A 15903-nucleotide genomic window follows, 5' to 3' on the forward strand; every position below is an offset into this window, starting at 1 on the left:
AAGGTGACTTGAGGAAACGTAACACCACGTTAAGATCCCAAGGCGCATACAGGGTCACAAAGGCAGGCTGAATATGCAGTACCCCCTTCACAAAAGTCTGTACTTCAGGAAGAGAGGCTAATTCTCTTTGAAAGAAAATGGATAAGGCCGAAATTTGGACCTTTATGGACCCTAATTTTAGGCCCAAAGTCACTCCTGTTTGAAGGAAGTGAAGCAGACGGCCCAAATGGAACTCCTCCGTAGGAGCAGCTCTGGCCTCACACCAAGAAACATATTTCTCTGACGTCCTAGTGGATGCTGGGGACTCCGTAAGGACCATGGGGAATAGACGGCTCCGCAGGAGACTGGGCACATCTAAAGAAAGATTTAGGACTATCTGGTGTGCACTGGCTCCTCCCCCTATGACCCTCCTCCAAGCCTCAGTTAGATTTCTGTGCCCGGCTGAGCTGGATGCTCACTAGGGGCTCTCCTGAGCTCCTAGAAAGAAAGTATAGTTTAGGTTTTTTATTTTACAGTGAGACCTGCTGGCAACAGGCTCACTGCAGCGAGGGACTAAGGGGAGAAGAAGCGAACCTACCTAAGTGGTGGTAGCTTGGGCTTCTTAGGCTACTGGACACCATTAGCTCCAGAGGGATCGCACACAGGACCCGACCTCGTCGTCCGTTCCCGGAGCCGCGCCGCCGTCCCCCTTACAGAGCCAGAAGCAAGAAGGTCCGGAAAATCGGCGGCTGAAGACTTCTGTCTTCTCCAAGGTAGCGCACAGCACTGCAGCTGTGCGCCATTGCTCCTCATGCACACCACACACTTCGGTCACTGATGGGTGCAGGGCGCTGGGGGGGGCGCCCTGAGCAGCAATATTAACACCTTGGCTGGCAAAACTGACACCATATATAGCCCCAGAGGCTATATAGGTGTAAATTACCCCTGCCAGAATAACACAAAAAGCGGGAGAAAGCCCGCCGAAAAAGGGGCGGAGCCATCTCCCTCAGCACACTGGCGCCATTTTCCCTCACAGCTCCGCTGGAAGGATCGCTCCCTGGCTCTCCCCTGCAGTCCTGCACTACAGAAAGTGTAAAAAAGAGAGGGGGGGGCACTAAATTTAGGCGCAGTATATATATATAATACAAGCAGCTATAGGGGAAAACACTCTGTATAGTGATATCCCTCTGTTATATAGCGCTCTGGTGTGTGCTGGCATACTCTCCCTCTGTCTCCCCAAAGGGCTTTGTGGGGTCCTGTCCTCTGTCAGAGCATTCTCTGTGTGTGTGCTGTGTGTCGGTACCGCTGTGTCGACATGTATGATGAGGAAAATGATGTGGAGGCAGAGCAAATGCCTGTAAATGTGTTGTCACCCCCTGAGGGGTCGACACCTGTGTGGATGGACTTATGGAAGGAATTACGTGACAGTGTCAGCTCCTTACATAAAAGGTTTGACGACATAGGACAGCCGGCTACTCAGCTTGTGACTGTTCCAGCGTCTCAAATGTCATCAGGGGCTTTAAAACGCCCGCTACCTCAGATGGCAGACACAGAGGTCGACACGGATACCGACTCCAGTGTCGACGACGATGAGACTAGTGTACCCTCCAATAGGTCCACCCGTTACATGATTGAGGCAATGAAAAATGTATTACACATTTCTGATAGTACCCCAGGTACCACAAAAAAGGGTATTATGTTCGGTGAGAAAAAACTACCAGTAGTTTTTCCTGCATCTGAGGAATTAAATGAGGTGTGTGAGGAAGCCTGGACTTCCCCCGATAAGAAATTGATAATTTCTAAACGGTTATTGGCAGCGTACCCTTTCCCGCCAGAGGATAGGTCACGTTGGGAAACATCCCCTAGGGTAGATAAAGCGCTTACACGTTTATCAAAACAGGTGGCACTACCGTCTCAGGATACGGCCGCCCTAAAGGATCCTGCTGATAGAAAGCAGGAGGCTACCCTAAAAGCTATATATACACACACGGGCATTATATTGCGACCAGCGATTGCATCAGCATGGATGTGCAGTGCTGCTGCTGCGTGGTCAGATTCCCTGTCGGATAATATTGATACCCTGGATAGGGACAATATTTTGCTGACAGTAGAGCATATAAAAGACGCTGTCTTATACATGCGCGATGCACAGAGGGATATTTGCCGGCTGGCATCAAAAATAAGCGCAATGTCCATTGCCGCCAGAAGGGGGTTATGGACTCGGCAGTGGTCAGGTGATGCCGATTCAAAGGCTACCCCACAGCAAAAGAAAGCACCGTATTATCAAGTACAGTCCTTTCGGCCCCATAAACACAAGAGGGCTCGAGGCGCATCCTTTCTGCCGAGAGGCAAAGGTAGAGGGAAAAAGCTGCAGCATACAGCCAGTTCCCAAGAGCAAAGTCCTCCCCCGCGTCCGGTAAGTCCACAGCATGACGCTGGGGCTTCACAGGCGGACCCGGGTACGGTGGGGGCCCGTCTCAGAAATTTCAGCACACAGTGGGCTCTCTCACAGGTGGATCCCTGGATCCTTCAAGTAGTATCTCAGGGGGTACAGGCTGGAATTTGAGACGTCCCCCCCCCCCCCCCCCCCCCCCCTGCCGTTTTCTAAAATCTGCCTTACCAGCAACTCCCTCTGCCAGGGAGGCAGTGTTGGTGGCTATCCAAAAACTGTATTCACAGCAAGGATTGTCAAGGTACCCCTCCTTCAGCAAGGAAAGGGTTACTATTCCACAATGTTTGTGGTACCGAAACCGGACGGTTCGGTGAGACCCATCTTAAATTTAAAATCCTTGAACACGTATATCAGAAAGTTCAAGTTCAAGATGGAATCGCTCAGGGCGGTTATTGCGAGCCTGGACGAGGGGGATTACATGGTCTCATTGGACATCAAGGATGCCTACCTGCATGTCCCCATTTACCCTCCTCACCAGGAGTACCTCAGATTTGTGGTACAGGACTGTCACTATCAGTTCCAGACGCTGCCGTTTGGGTTATCCACGGCACCGAGGGTCTTTACCAAGGTAATGGCCGAAATGATGATACTCCTTCGCAAGAAGGGAGTTTTAATTATCCCGTACTTGGATGATCTCCTGATAAAGGCGAGGTCCAAGGAACAGTTGGTAGTGGGGGTAGCACTTTCTCGGGAAGTGCTACAACAGCACGGCTGGATTCTCAATATTCCAAAGTCACAGCTGGTCCCGACGACACGTCTTCTGTTCCTGGGAATGATTCTGGACACAGACCAGAAAAAAAGTGTTTCTTCCAGTGGAAAAAGCCGAGGAGTTGTCATCTCTAGTCAGAGACCTCCTAAAACCGGGACCGGTGTCGGTACATCAATGCACACGAGTCCTGGGAAAAATGGTAGCTTCGTACGAAGCAATTCCATTCGGAAGGTTCCACGCAAGGACTTTCCAGTGGGACCTGTTGGACAAATGGTCCGGGTCCCATCTCCAGATGCAACAGCGGATAACCCTGTCTGCAAGGACCAGGGTGTCGCTGCTGTGGTGGCTTCAGAGGGCTCATCTACTAGAGGGCCGCAGATTCGGAATACAGGACTGGGTCCTGGTGACCACGGATGCCAGCCTTCGGGGCTGGGGTGCAGTCACACAGGGAAGAAATTTCCAAGGACTGTGGTCAAATCAGGAGATTTCGCTTCACATAAATATTCTGGAGCTAAGGGCCATTTACAATGCCCTAAGCCAAGCAAGGCCCCTGCTTCAGAACCAACCGGTACTGATCCAATCAGACAACATCATGGCGGTCGCCCATGTAAACAGACAGGGCGGCACAAGAAGCAGGAGGGCAATGGCAGAAGCCACAAGGATTCTCCGATGGGCGGAAAATCATGTGTTCGCACTGACAGCAGTGTTCATTCCGGGAGTGGACAACTGGGAAGCAGACTTCCTCAGCAGGCACGACCTCCACCCGGGAGAATGGGGACTTCATCCAGAAGTCTTCCAAATGCTGGTAAACCGTTGGGAAAGACCACAGGTGGACATGATGGCGTCCCGCCTCAACAAAAAGCTAAAAAGTTCCGGACTGGCCAAGAAGAGCTTGGTACCCGGAACTTCAAGAGATGCTTTCAGAGGACCCTTGGCCTCTGCCGCTCAGACAAGACCTGCTGTAGCAGGGGCCCTTTCTGTTCCAAGACTTACCGCGGCTACGTTTGACGGCATGGCGGTTGAACACCGGATCCTGAAGGAAAAGGGCATTCCGGAGGAAGTCATCCCTACCCTGATCAAAGCCAGGAAGGATGTCACCGCAAAACATTATCACCGCATTTGGCGGAAATATGTTGCTTGGTGTGAGGCCAGGAAGGCCCCAACGGAGGAATTTCAACTGGGTCGATTCCTGCATTTCCTGCAAGCAGGGGCGACGTTGGGCCTCAATTTGGGGTCCATTAAGGTCCAGATTTCGGCCCTATCGATTTTCTTCCTGAAAGAACTGGCTTCACTGCCTGAAGTTCAGACTTTTGTCAAAGGAGTTCTGCATATTCAGCCTCCTTTTGTGCCCCCAGTGGCACCTTGGTATCTCAATGTGGTTTTGGAGTTCCTGAAATCACATTGGTTTGAACCACTTAAGACTGTGGATTTGAAATATCTCACGTGGAAAGTGGTCATGCTGTTGGCCCTGGCTTCGGCCAGGCGTGTGTCAGAATTGGCGGCTTTGTCATATAAAAGCCCTTATCTGATTTTCCATATGGATAGGGCAGAGTTGAGGACTCGTCCTCAGTTTCTCCCGAAGGTGGTATCAGTGTTTCACTTGAACCAGCCTATTGTGGTGCCTGCGGCTACTAGGAACTTGGAGGATTCCAAGTTACTGGACGTAGTCAGTGCCCTGAAAATTTATGTTTCCAGGACGACTGGAGTCAGGAAAACTTACTCGCTGTTTATCCTGTATGCACCCAACAAACTGGGTGCTCCTGCTTCTAAGCAGACTATCGCGCGCTGGATTTGTAGCACTATTCAGCTGGCGCATTCTGCGGTGGGACTACCGCAGCCTAAATCTGTAAAAGCCCATTCCACAAGGAAGGTGGGCTCATCTTGGGCAGCTGCCCGAGGGGTCTCGGCTTTACAACTTTGCCGAGCTGCTACTTGGTCAGGGGCAAACACGTTTGCAAAATTCTACAAATTTGATACCCTGGCTGAGGAGGACCTGGAGTTCTCTCATTCGGTGTTGCAGAGTCATCCGCACTCTCCCGCCCGTTTGGGAGCTTTGGTATAATCCCCATGGTCCTTACGGAGTCCCCAGCATCGACTAGGACGTCGGAGAAAATAAGAATTTACTCACCGGTAATTCTATTTCTCGTAGTCCGTAGTGGATGCTGGGCGCCCATCCCAAGTGCGGATTGTCTGCAATACTTGTAAATAGTTATTGTTACACAAATCGGGTTGTTATTGCGAGCCATCTGTTCAGAGGCTCCGTTGTTATCATACTGTTAACCGGGGTTCCTATCACGAGTTATACGGTGTGATTGGTGTGGCTGGTATGAGTCTTACCCGGGATTCAAAATCCTTCCTTATTGTGTCAGCTCTTCCGGGCACAGTGTCCTAACTGAGGCTTGGAGGAGGGTCATAGGGGGAGGAGCCAGTGCACACCAGATAGTCCTAAATCTTTCTTTAGATGTGCCCAGTCTCCTGTGGAGCCGTCTATTCCCCATGGTCCTTACGGAGTCCCCAGCATCCACTACGGACTACGAGAAATAGAATTACCGGTGAGTAAATTCTTATTTTCCGCCATATACGGTGATAATGTTTTAACGTCACGTCTTTCCTAGCCTTGATCAGGGTAGGAATGACTTCCTCCGAAATTCCTTTTTCCGCTAGGATCATGCGTTCAACCGCCATGCCGTCAAATGCAGCCGCGGTAAGTCTTGGAACAGACAGGGCCCCTGCCGCAGCAGGTCCTGCCTTAGAGGAAGAGGCCACGGATCTTCTATGAGCAACTCTTGCAGCTCCAGATACCAAGTCCTCCGTGGCCAATCTGGAACAATGAGGATTGTTCTGACCCTGCTCATTCTTATTATTCTCAACACTTTGGGTATGAGAGGAAGAGGAGGAAACACATAGACCGATCTGAACACCCAAGGTGTCACCAGAGCGTCTACCGCTACCGCCTGAGGGTCCCTTGACCTGGCGCAATACCGCTTTAGCTTTTTGTTGAGACGGGATGCCATCATGTCGATTTGAGGCAGTACCCATCGATCTGCGATCTGTGCGAAGACTTCTTGATGAAGTCCCTACTCTCCCGGGTGCAGGTCCTGCCTGCTGAGGAAGTCCGCCTCCCAGTTATCCACCCCCGGGATGAACACTGCTGATAGTGCGCTTACATGGCCTTCCGCCCGCGTAGAATCCTGGTCGCTTCTGCCATGGCCACTCTGCTCCTTGTTCCGCCTTGCCGGTTTATATGAGCCACTGCCGTGACGTCGTCCGACTGAATCAGAACCGGTTTTCTCCGAAGCAATTCCTCCGCTTGACACAGGGCGTTGTATATGGCCCTCAACTCCAGGACGTTGATGTGGAGACAAGTCTCTAGGTTTGACCAGAGACCTTGGAAATTTCTTCCCAGTGTTACTGCTCCCCAGCCTCGGAGGCTTGCGCCCGTGGTCACCAGGACCCAGTCCTGAATGCCGAACCAGCGACCCTCTAGCAGGTGAGCACTGTTCAGCCACCACAGGAGAGATACCCTGGTCCTGGGAGACAGGGTGATCCTTTGATGCATTCGTAAATGGGACCCGGACCACTTGTAAAAGAGGTCCCATTGAAAGGTCCTCGCATGGAACCTGCTGAAAGGGATGGCCATGTATGAAGCCACCATCTTCCCCAGGACCCGCGTGCAATGACGCACTGAAACCTTTTTTGGTTTTAAGAGTTTCCTGACCATGGCTATGAGCTCCTGAACCTTTTCGATCGGAAGAAAAACCTTTTTCTGGTCTGTGTCTAGAATCAGGCCCAAAAAGGTCAGACGCGTTGTAGGGACTAGCTGGGACTTCGGTATATTGAGAATCCAGCCGTGTATCTGCAACGTCTTCATGGACAGACACGCACTGTCCAGCAACTTCTCCCGAGATCTCGCCTTTATGAGGAGATCGTCCAAGTATGGGATAATTGTGACCCCCTGCCTGCGCAGGAGCACCATCATTTCCGCCATTACCTTGGTGAAAATTCTCGGGGCCGTGGAAAGCCTAAACGGAAAGTCTGAATTTGGTAGTGACAGTCCTGCACTGCAAATCTCAGGAACGCCTGATGAGGGGGGGGAATATCGGAACATGAAGGTATGCATCCTTTATGTCCAGGGACACCATCCAATCCCCCCCCCTCCAGGCTGGCGATGACCGCCCTGAGTGATTCCATCTTGAACTTGAACCTCTTCAAGTACAGGTTCAGAGATTTTAGGTTTAAAATGGGTCTGACCGAACCGTCCGGTTTCGGAACCACAAACCGGGTCGAGTAATATCCCTCTCCTTGCTGGAGATGAGGAACTGTGACAATCACCTGTTGAATATACAATTTTTGGATTGCCGCCAACACTAGCTCCCTCTCTGACGGGGAAGCCAGCAGAGCCGATTTGAAAAACCGGCGAGGTGGCAAGTCTTCGAATTCCAGCCTGTATCCATGAGAAACAATCTCTAATGTCCAGGGATCCACCAGTGAGTGAACCCAGACGTGGCTGAAAAACCGAAGACGAGCCCCCACTAGATCTGCCTCCCCCCGGGAAGCCCCAGCGTCATGCGGTGGACTTTGCAGAGGCAGGGGAGGACTTTTGCTCTTGGGAACTAGCTGTGTGCAGCTTCTTTCCCTTACCTTTCCCTCTGGCAACAAAGGACGATCCCCGTACCTTTTTGTTTTTATTGGAACGAAAGGACTGCATTTGATAATGAGGTGCCTTTTTTGTATGCTGCGGGGGGACATAAGGTAAGAAATTCGACTTACCAGCCGTAGCCGTAGAGACAAGGTCCGAGAGGCCGTCTCCAACCCATCCACTGTCGGGTCCACAAGAGCCACCTAGCAGAAATAGACATAGCATTTATTCTGGAGCTTAATAAACAAATGTTTCTCTGAGCATCTCTCATATACAAGGCAGCATCTCTGATATGCTCTATGGTCATTTGAATAGCATCCCTATCTAAGGTGTCAATCTCCGTAGATAAGGAATCTGCCCATGCCACAACCGCACTACAAACCCAGGCCGACGCCATAGCCGGTCTAGCAATAGTACCTGAATGAGTGTAAATGTGCTTCAAGGTAATTTCCTGCCTGCGGTCAGCAGGTTCCTTGAGGGAAGCCGTATCCTGAGAAGGCAGTGCCACCTGTTTGGACAAGCGTGTCAGCGCCTTGTCTACTTTAGGCGAAGATTCCCAGCGTATCCTATCAGTTTGTGGAAAAGGATACGCCATAAGAATCCTTTTGGGAACTTGTGGTCTCCTATCCGGAGATTCCCAAGCCTTTTCGCACAATTCACTTAGTTCAAATGAGGATGGAAAGGTGACTTCAGGCTTTTTCCCTTTATACATGTGTACCCTCGTGTCAGGGACCGGGGGTTCTTCAGTAATATGCAAAACCTCTTTAATGGCAATAATCATGTACCGAATACCTTTTGCCACCTTCGGCTGTAATTTTTCATCTTCATAGTCGACACTGGAGTCAGTATCTGTGTCGGTATCTGTGTCATCGATCTGGGATATGGTGCGCTTCTGAGACCCCGAAGGGCCTGGCGCCACAGGGACAGGCATGGATGGCTACCTGACTGATCCCTAGCTTTTGCCTTGTCTAACCTTTTATGCAATAGATTAAAATTTGCATTCAAGACATTCAGCATATCCACCCATTCCGGTGTCGGCGTTGCCGACGGCGACATGACATTCAAGCACTCCCCCTCCACATTAAGCGAGCCTTCCTCATCAAACATGTCGACACACGCGTACCGACACACTTCACACACACGGTGAACCCCTTTCCTGAAGACAGTATCCCTGTCAAGGCCCTTTGGAGAGACAGAGAGAGAGTATGCCAGCACACACCCCAGTGCAATGATCCTGGAGACCAACAGAATATGTTTTCCCCCAGCAGCGCTGTATAATATCTTATCCACCAATTATGTGCCCCCCCCCCCCCTCTCTTTTAAACACCCCTTCACCGTGTGCAAGCAGGGGAGAGTCCGGGGAGCTTCCTCTCAGCTGTGCTGTGGAGAGAAAATGGCGCTAGTGAGTGCTGAGGGAGAATCCCCGCCCCCTCGGCGGCGGGCTTCTGTCCCGCTCAAACTTACAAAAATATGGCGGCGACTCTTTTATATACATGTACAGTGCCCACCTGTACATGTATATTGTCTTTTGCCATAAGAGGTGTTTATATTGCTGCCCAGGGCGCCCCCTCCCCCTGCGTCCTGCACCCTTACAGTGACCAGAGTGTGTGCAGTATATGGGAGCAATGACGCACAGCTGCAGTGCTGTGCGTTACCTCAGTGAAGCTGAAGGCTTCTGCCGCCTGACGACTTCTGTCTTCTAGCTCTGTGAGGAGAACGGCGGTGCGGCTCCGGGGGTGGACGCCCAGTAAGAACCTGCATTCACCCCCTCTGGAGCTAATGGTGTCCAGTAGCCGAGGAAGCAGAGCCCATCTTAGACAAGAAGGTTTGCTCCTCTCTCCTCAGTCCCTCGATGCAGAGAGCCTGTTGCCAGCAGTGCTTCCTGTGAAAAAGTAGAGAAAAAATCAAAACAAAAATGCTTTTAGGTAGAGAACTCAGGAGAGCTCTCTGCAGTGCACCCATCTTGCTCTGGGCACAGTGTAAAACTGAGGTCTGGAGGAGGGGCATAGAGGGAGGAGCCAGTGCACACCCAGAGTCCAAAGCTTTCTTAAAGTGCCCTGTCTCCTGCGGAGCCCGTCTATTCCCCATGGTCCTTACGGAGTCCCAGCATTCTCAAGGACGTTAGAGAAATACCATATACCCTCCCTCACTTCTGCTGTGACTGCCTCCTTACTGCCGCATACCCACACACACCCCATATACCCTCCCTCTCTTCTGCTGTGACTGCCTCTTTACTGCCACACACCCCCACACACCCCATATACCCTCCCTCTCTTCTGCTGTGACTGCCTCCTTACTGCCGCATACCCACACACACACCCCATATACCCTCCCTCTCTTCTGCACTGACTGCCTCCTTACTGCCGCATACCCACACCCCATATACCCTCCCTCTCTTCTGCTCTGACTGCCTCCTTACTGCCGCATACCCACACACACCCCATATACCCTCCCTCTCTTCTGCTGTGACTGCCTCCTTACTGCCGCATACCCACACACACCCCATATACCCTCCCTCTCCTGCTGTGACTGCCTCCTTACTGCCGCATACCCACACACACCCCATATACCCTCCCTCTCTTCTGCTGTGACTGCCTCCTTACTGCCACACACCCACACACACCCCATATACCCTCCCTCTCTTCTGCTGTGACTGCCTCCTTACTGCCGCGTACTCACACACACAACATATACCCTCCCTCTCTTCTGCTGTGACTGCCTCCTTACTGCCGCATACCCACACAAACCCCATATACCCTCCCTCTCTTCTGCTGTGACTGCCTCTTTACTGCCACACACCCACACACACCCCATATACCCTCCCTCTCTTCTGCTGTGACTGCCTCCTTACTGCCGCATACCCACACACACAACATATACCCTCCCTCTCTTCTGCTGTGACTGCCTCCTTACTGCCGCATACCCACACACACCCCATATACCCTCCCTCTCTTCTGCTGTGACTGCCTCCTTACTGCTGCATACCCACACACACCCCATATACCCTCCCTCTCTTCTGCTGTGACTGCCTCCTTACTGCTGCATACCCACACACACCCCATATACCCTCCCTCTCTTCTGCTGTGACTGCCTCCTTACTGCCGCATACCCACACACACCCCATATACCCTCCCTCTTTTCTGCTGTGACTGCCTCCTTACTGCCGCATACCCACACACACCCCATATACCCTCCCTCTCTTCTGCTGTGACTGCCTCCTTACTGCCGCATACCCACACACACCCCATATACCCTCCCTCTCTTCTGCTGTGACTGCCTCCTTACTGCCGCATACCCACACACACACCATATACCCTCCCTCTCTTCTGCTGTGACTGCCTCCTTACTGCCGCATACCCACACCATATACCATATACCCTCCCTCTCTTCTGCTGTGACTGCCTCCTTACTGCCGCATACCCACACACACCATATACCCTCCCTCTCTTCTACTGTGACTGCCTCCTTACTGCCGCATACCCACACCATATACCCTCCCTTGTTGCATTATCTTATATTATTACATTATAAATACCATTATAGAGAACGGCACAGCTGATTTGCATGCACTTTTTATGCTATAAACAGGAGCATGTGCTACTGGGCTTGGAATACGCAAGTGGGGGAGATTTCCACCAACTCCTCCGGAGGAAAGGCCGCCTTCACATCGCCAGTGCAAGGTAAGTGTATAGAATAACACTGTGTAATATGCACCTAATGATAGATGATATAGTATCAATGTCCATTTGTTATTTGGTGGAACGAGCTCTTCTGATGTATAAAAATGGTTACTCCAGTGTATAGAAGCATGACCCATCTATATAGGATATCAGTAATATTAGCAATGAGTGACATTGGCTGCACACAAACACATCACGGGTCACAGCTGAGTCCTATATAACTATGCAGGGCAGCAACATGAAGGGGGAGAGTCGAGAAACTTAGTATGGGTTTGGCAAACTGCCCCACATCAGAAGTGGTTCTCAGATGCAATTTGCTCCATTGTGGCAGTTTTCGCACCCATGGCATGCATCTGTTTTTTCTCTTTTTATACTGTAAGAGCTCAGCCAACTCTGCATCTGGTCCTGCCCCATTGGGGAAACCAAACACATATTGGTGCCCTCAGACCAGGAGAGTAACAGGGCGCTGCTGAGTAATACTGGGCCCGTTCTATATCCCTGCCAGTTGGGTACTCCAGCACTGGGGCACTATTATTTCTCTAACGTCCTAGAGGATGCTGGGGACTCCGTAAGGACCATGGGGATAGACTGGCTCCGCAGGAGACATGGGCACTTTAAGAAAAACTTTGGATCTGGGTGTGCACTGGCTCCTCCCTCTATGCCCCTCCTCCAGACCTCAGTTTGATACTGTGCCCATCGGAGATGGGTGCACTGCAGGGAGCTCTCCTGAGTTTCCTGCTAAGAAAGTATTTTAATTAGGTTTTTTATTTTCAGGGAGCACTGCTGGCAACAGACTCCCTGCATCGTGGGACTGAGGAGAGAGAAACAGACCCACTTCTCTGAGTTTCAAGGTCCTGTTTCTTAGGCTACTGGACACCATTAGCTCCATAGGGAGTCGGAACACAGGTCTCACCCTGGAGTTCGTCCCAGAGCCGCGCCGCCGTCCTCCTCGCAAAGCCAGAAGATAGAAGCCGGGTGAGTATGAGAAGAAAGAAGGCTTCAAAGGCGGCTGAAGACTTTGTGAGCTTCACTGAGGTAACGCACAGCACTGCAGCTGTGCGCCATTGCTCCCATACACCTCACACACTCCGGTCACTGTAAGGGCGCAGGGGGGGGCGCCCTGGGCAGCAATATAAACCTCTATTATGGCATAAACACATATATACATGTACAGCTGGGCACTGTACATGTATATAAAGAGCCCCCGCCATGTTTTTGAATAATTTGAGCGGGACAGAAGCCTGCCGCCGAGGGGGCGGGGCTTCTCCCTCAGCACTCACCAGCGCCATTTTTCTCCACAGCACAGCGCTGAGAGGAAGCTCCCCGGACTCTCCCCTGCTTACTGAGGTGACAGTGGGTTTTTCAAGAGTGGGGGGCACATAATTGGCGAAAAACAAGTTTTCAGCGCTACTGGGGAAACATTGTGTTTTGCCTGGGTTATATAGCGCTGGGGTGTGTGCTGGCATACTCTCTCTCTGTCTCTCCAAAGGGCCTGGTGGGGAACTGTCTTCAGATAAGAGCTTCCCTGTGTGCGTGGGGTGTGTCGGTACGAGTGTGTCGACATGTATGAAGTGGAAGGCTCACCTAAGGAGGAGGGGGAGTGTATGAATGTCAGATCTCCGTCGGCAGCGCCGGCACCGGACTGGATGGAGATGTGGCATGTCTTGAGTGCTAATGTAAATTTATTACACAAGAGATTAGACAAGGCTGAGGCTAGGGAACAGTCAAGTAGTCAGACCATGCCTGTCCCTGTGTCACCGGACCTTCCGGGCCTCAGAAGCGCACATTGTCCCAAATAATGGACACAGATACCGACACGGATTCAGACTCCAGTGTCTACTATGAGGTGGCAAAATTACAGCCAAAAGTGGCTAAGGGCATTCGATATATGATTATTGCAATAAAAGATGTTTTGCATATCATGGGGGAAGCCTCTGTCCCTGACAAGAGGGTACACATGTATAAAGAGAAAAAGCCTGAGGTCACTTTTCCATCCTCGTATGAGCTGAGCGAGCTGTGCGAAAAGGCTTGGGAATCTCCAGACAAGAGGCTGCAGATTCCCAAAAGGATTCTTATGGCGGATAGGATACGATGGGAGTCTTCTCCTAAGGTGGACAAGGCTTTAACACGTTTATCAAAAAAGATAGCGCTGCCATCACAAGATACGGCTACCCTCAAGGATGCTGCTGATCGCAGACAGGAGGTTACCATGAAGTCCATTTACACACATTCAGGTACAATTCTTAGACCGGCAATGGCGTCGGCTTGGGTTTGTAGTGCTGTCGCAGCATAGACAGACTCCTTATCTACGGAAATTGAGACCCTAGATAAGGATACCATTTTAATGACCCTAGGGCATATAAAAGATGCTGCGTTATATATGAGGGATGCTCAAAGAGACATTTGTTTGCTAAGTTCCAGAATAAACGCTATGTCTGTTTCTGCTAGGCGAGTCTTATGGACCCGGCAGTGGACGGGTGATGCCGACTCAAAGAGGCATATGGAGTCTTTGCCTTACAAAGGTAAGGAGTTATTTGGAGAAGACCTTTGTCTCCACGGCTATGGCAGGTAAAACAAATTTTTTGCCTTATGTTCCCTCACAGCCTAAGAAAGCGCCTCATTATCAAATGCAGTCCTTTCGTTCCAATAAAAGCAAAAGAGTACGAGGATCGTCCTTTCTGGACAGAGGTAAGGGCAGAGGAAAAAAGCTGCACACAGCTTGTTCCCAGGAACAGAAGTCATCCACTGCCTCTGCAAAATCCACCGCATGACGCTGGGGCTTCCTTGGGGGAGTCCGCTCAAGTGGGGGCACGTCTTCGACTTTTCAGCCACGTCTGGGTTCATTCATAGGTGGATCCCCTGGGCAATAGAAATTGTTTCTCAGGGATACAAGCTAGAATTCGAGGAGGTGCCTTCTCGCCGGTTTTTCAAATCGGCTCTGCCTGCGGCACCCTCAGAGAGGGAGTTAGTGTTGAATGCAATACAAAAATTGTATCTTCAACAGGTTGTGGTCAAAGTTCCTCTACTGCAGCAAGGAAAGGGTTATTATTCAACCCTGTTTGTGGTCCCGAAACCGGACGGTTCGGTCTGGCCCATTTTGAATCTAAAATCCCTAAACTTTTACTTGAAAAAGTTCAAGTTCAAGATGGAATCGCTCAGATCGGTCATCGCCAGCCTGGAAGGGGGGGATTGGATGGGGTCCCTGGACATAAAGGATGCATACCTTCATGTTCCGATTTTCCCTCCTCATCAGGCGTTCCTGAGATTTGCAGTACAGGACTGTCATTACCAATTTTAGACGTTGCCGTTTGGGCTTTCCACAGCCCCCAGAATTTTCACCAAGGTAATGGCGGAAATGATGGTGCTCTTGCCAAGCATGGGGTCACAATTATCCCATACTTGGACGATCTCCTCATAAAGGCGAGATTTCGGGAGAAGTTGCTGGACAACGTGTCGCTGTCGGTGAGGAAGTTGCAGGGGTACGGCTGGATTCTCAATTTACCGAAGTCCCAGCTAGTCCCTACAACGCGCCTGACCTTTCTGGGTCTGATTCTAGACAGACCAGAAAAAGGTTTTTCTTCTGATGGAAAAGGCTCAGGAGCTCATAGCCCTGGTCAGGAACCTATTAAAGCTAAAAACGGTTTCAGTGCATCATTGCACACGTGTCCTGGGGAAGATGGTGGCATCGTACGAGGCCATCCCCTTCGGCAGGTTCCATGCGAGGACCTTTCAATGGGATCTACTGGACAAATGGTCCGGGTCCCATTTACAAATGCATCAGAGGATCACCCTGTCTCCCAGAGCCAGGGTATCTCTCCTGTGGTGGCTACACAGTGCTCACCTCCTAGAAGGCCGCAGGTTCGGAATTCAGGACTGGATCCTGGTGACCACGGATGCAAGCCTCCGAAGAAATTTCCACGGTCTCTGGTCAAATCTGGAAACTGGTCTCCACATCAACGTCCTGGAGTTGAGGGCCATATACAACGCCCTACGCCAAGTGGAGGCATTGCTTTGGGACAAACCGGTTCTGATTCAGTCAGACAATGTCACAGCAGTGGCTCATGTAAACCGCCAAGGCGGCACAAGGAGCAGAGTGGCCATTGCAGAAGCGACCAGGATTCTTCGCTGGGCGGAAGGCCATGTAAGCGCCCTATCAGCAGTATTCATCTCGGGGGTGGACAACTGGGAAGCGGACTTCCTCAGCAGACACGACCTGCATCCGGAAGAGTGGGGACTACATCCAGAAGTCTTTGCACAGATCGTGGGTCGGTGGGGACTGCCTCCAATAGACATGATGGCGTCCCGTCTCAACAAAAAGCTAAAGCGGTATTGCGCCAGGTCCAGAGACCCTCGGGCGGTATCGGTAGACGCTCTAGTGACACCTTGGGTGTTCAGATCGGTCTATGTGTTCCCTCCTCTACCTCTCAAACCCAAGGTGATGAGA

This window comes from Pseudophryne corroboree, chromosome 3 (genome assembly GCF_028390025.1).
Source record: "Pseudophryne corroboree isolate aPseCor3 chromosome 3, aPseCor3.hap2, whole genome shotgun sequence".
Taxonomy (NCBI): domain Eukaryota; kingdom Metazoa; phylum Chordata; class Amphibia; order Anura; family Myobatrachidae; genus Pseudophryne; species Pseudophryne corroboree.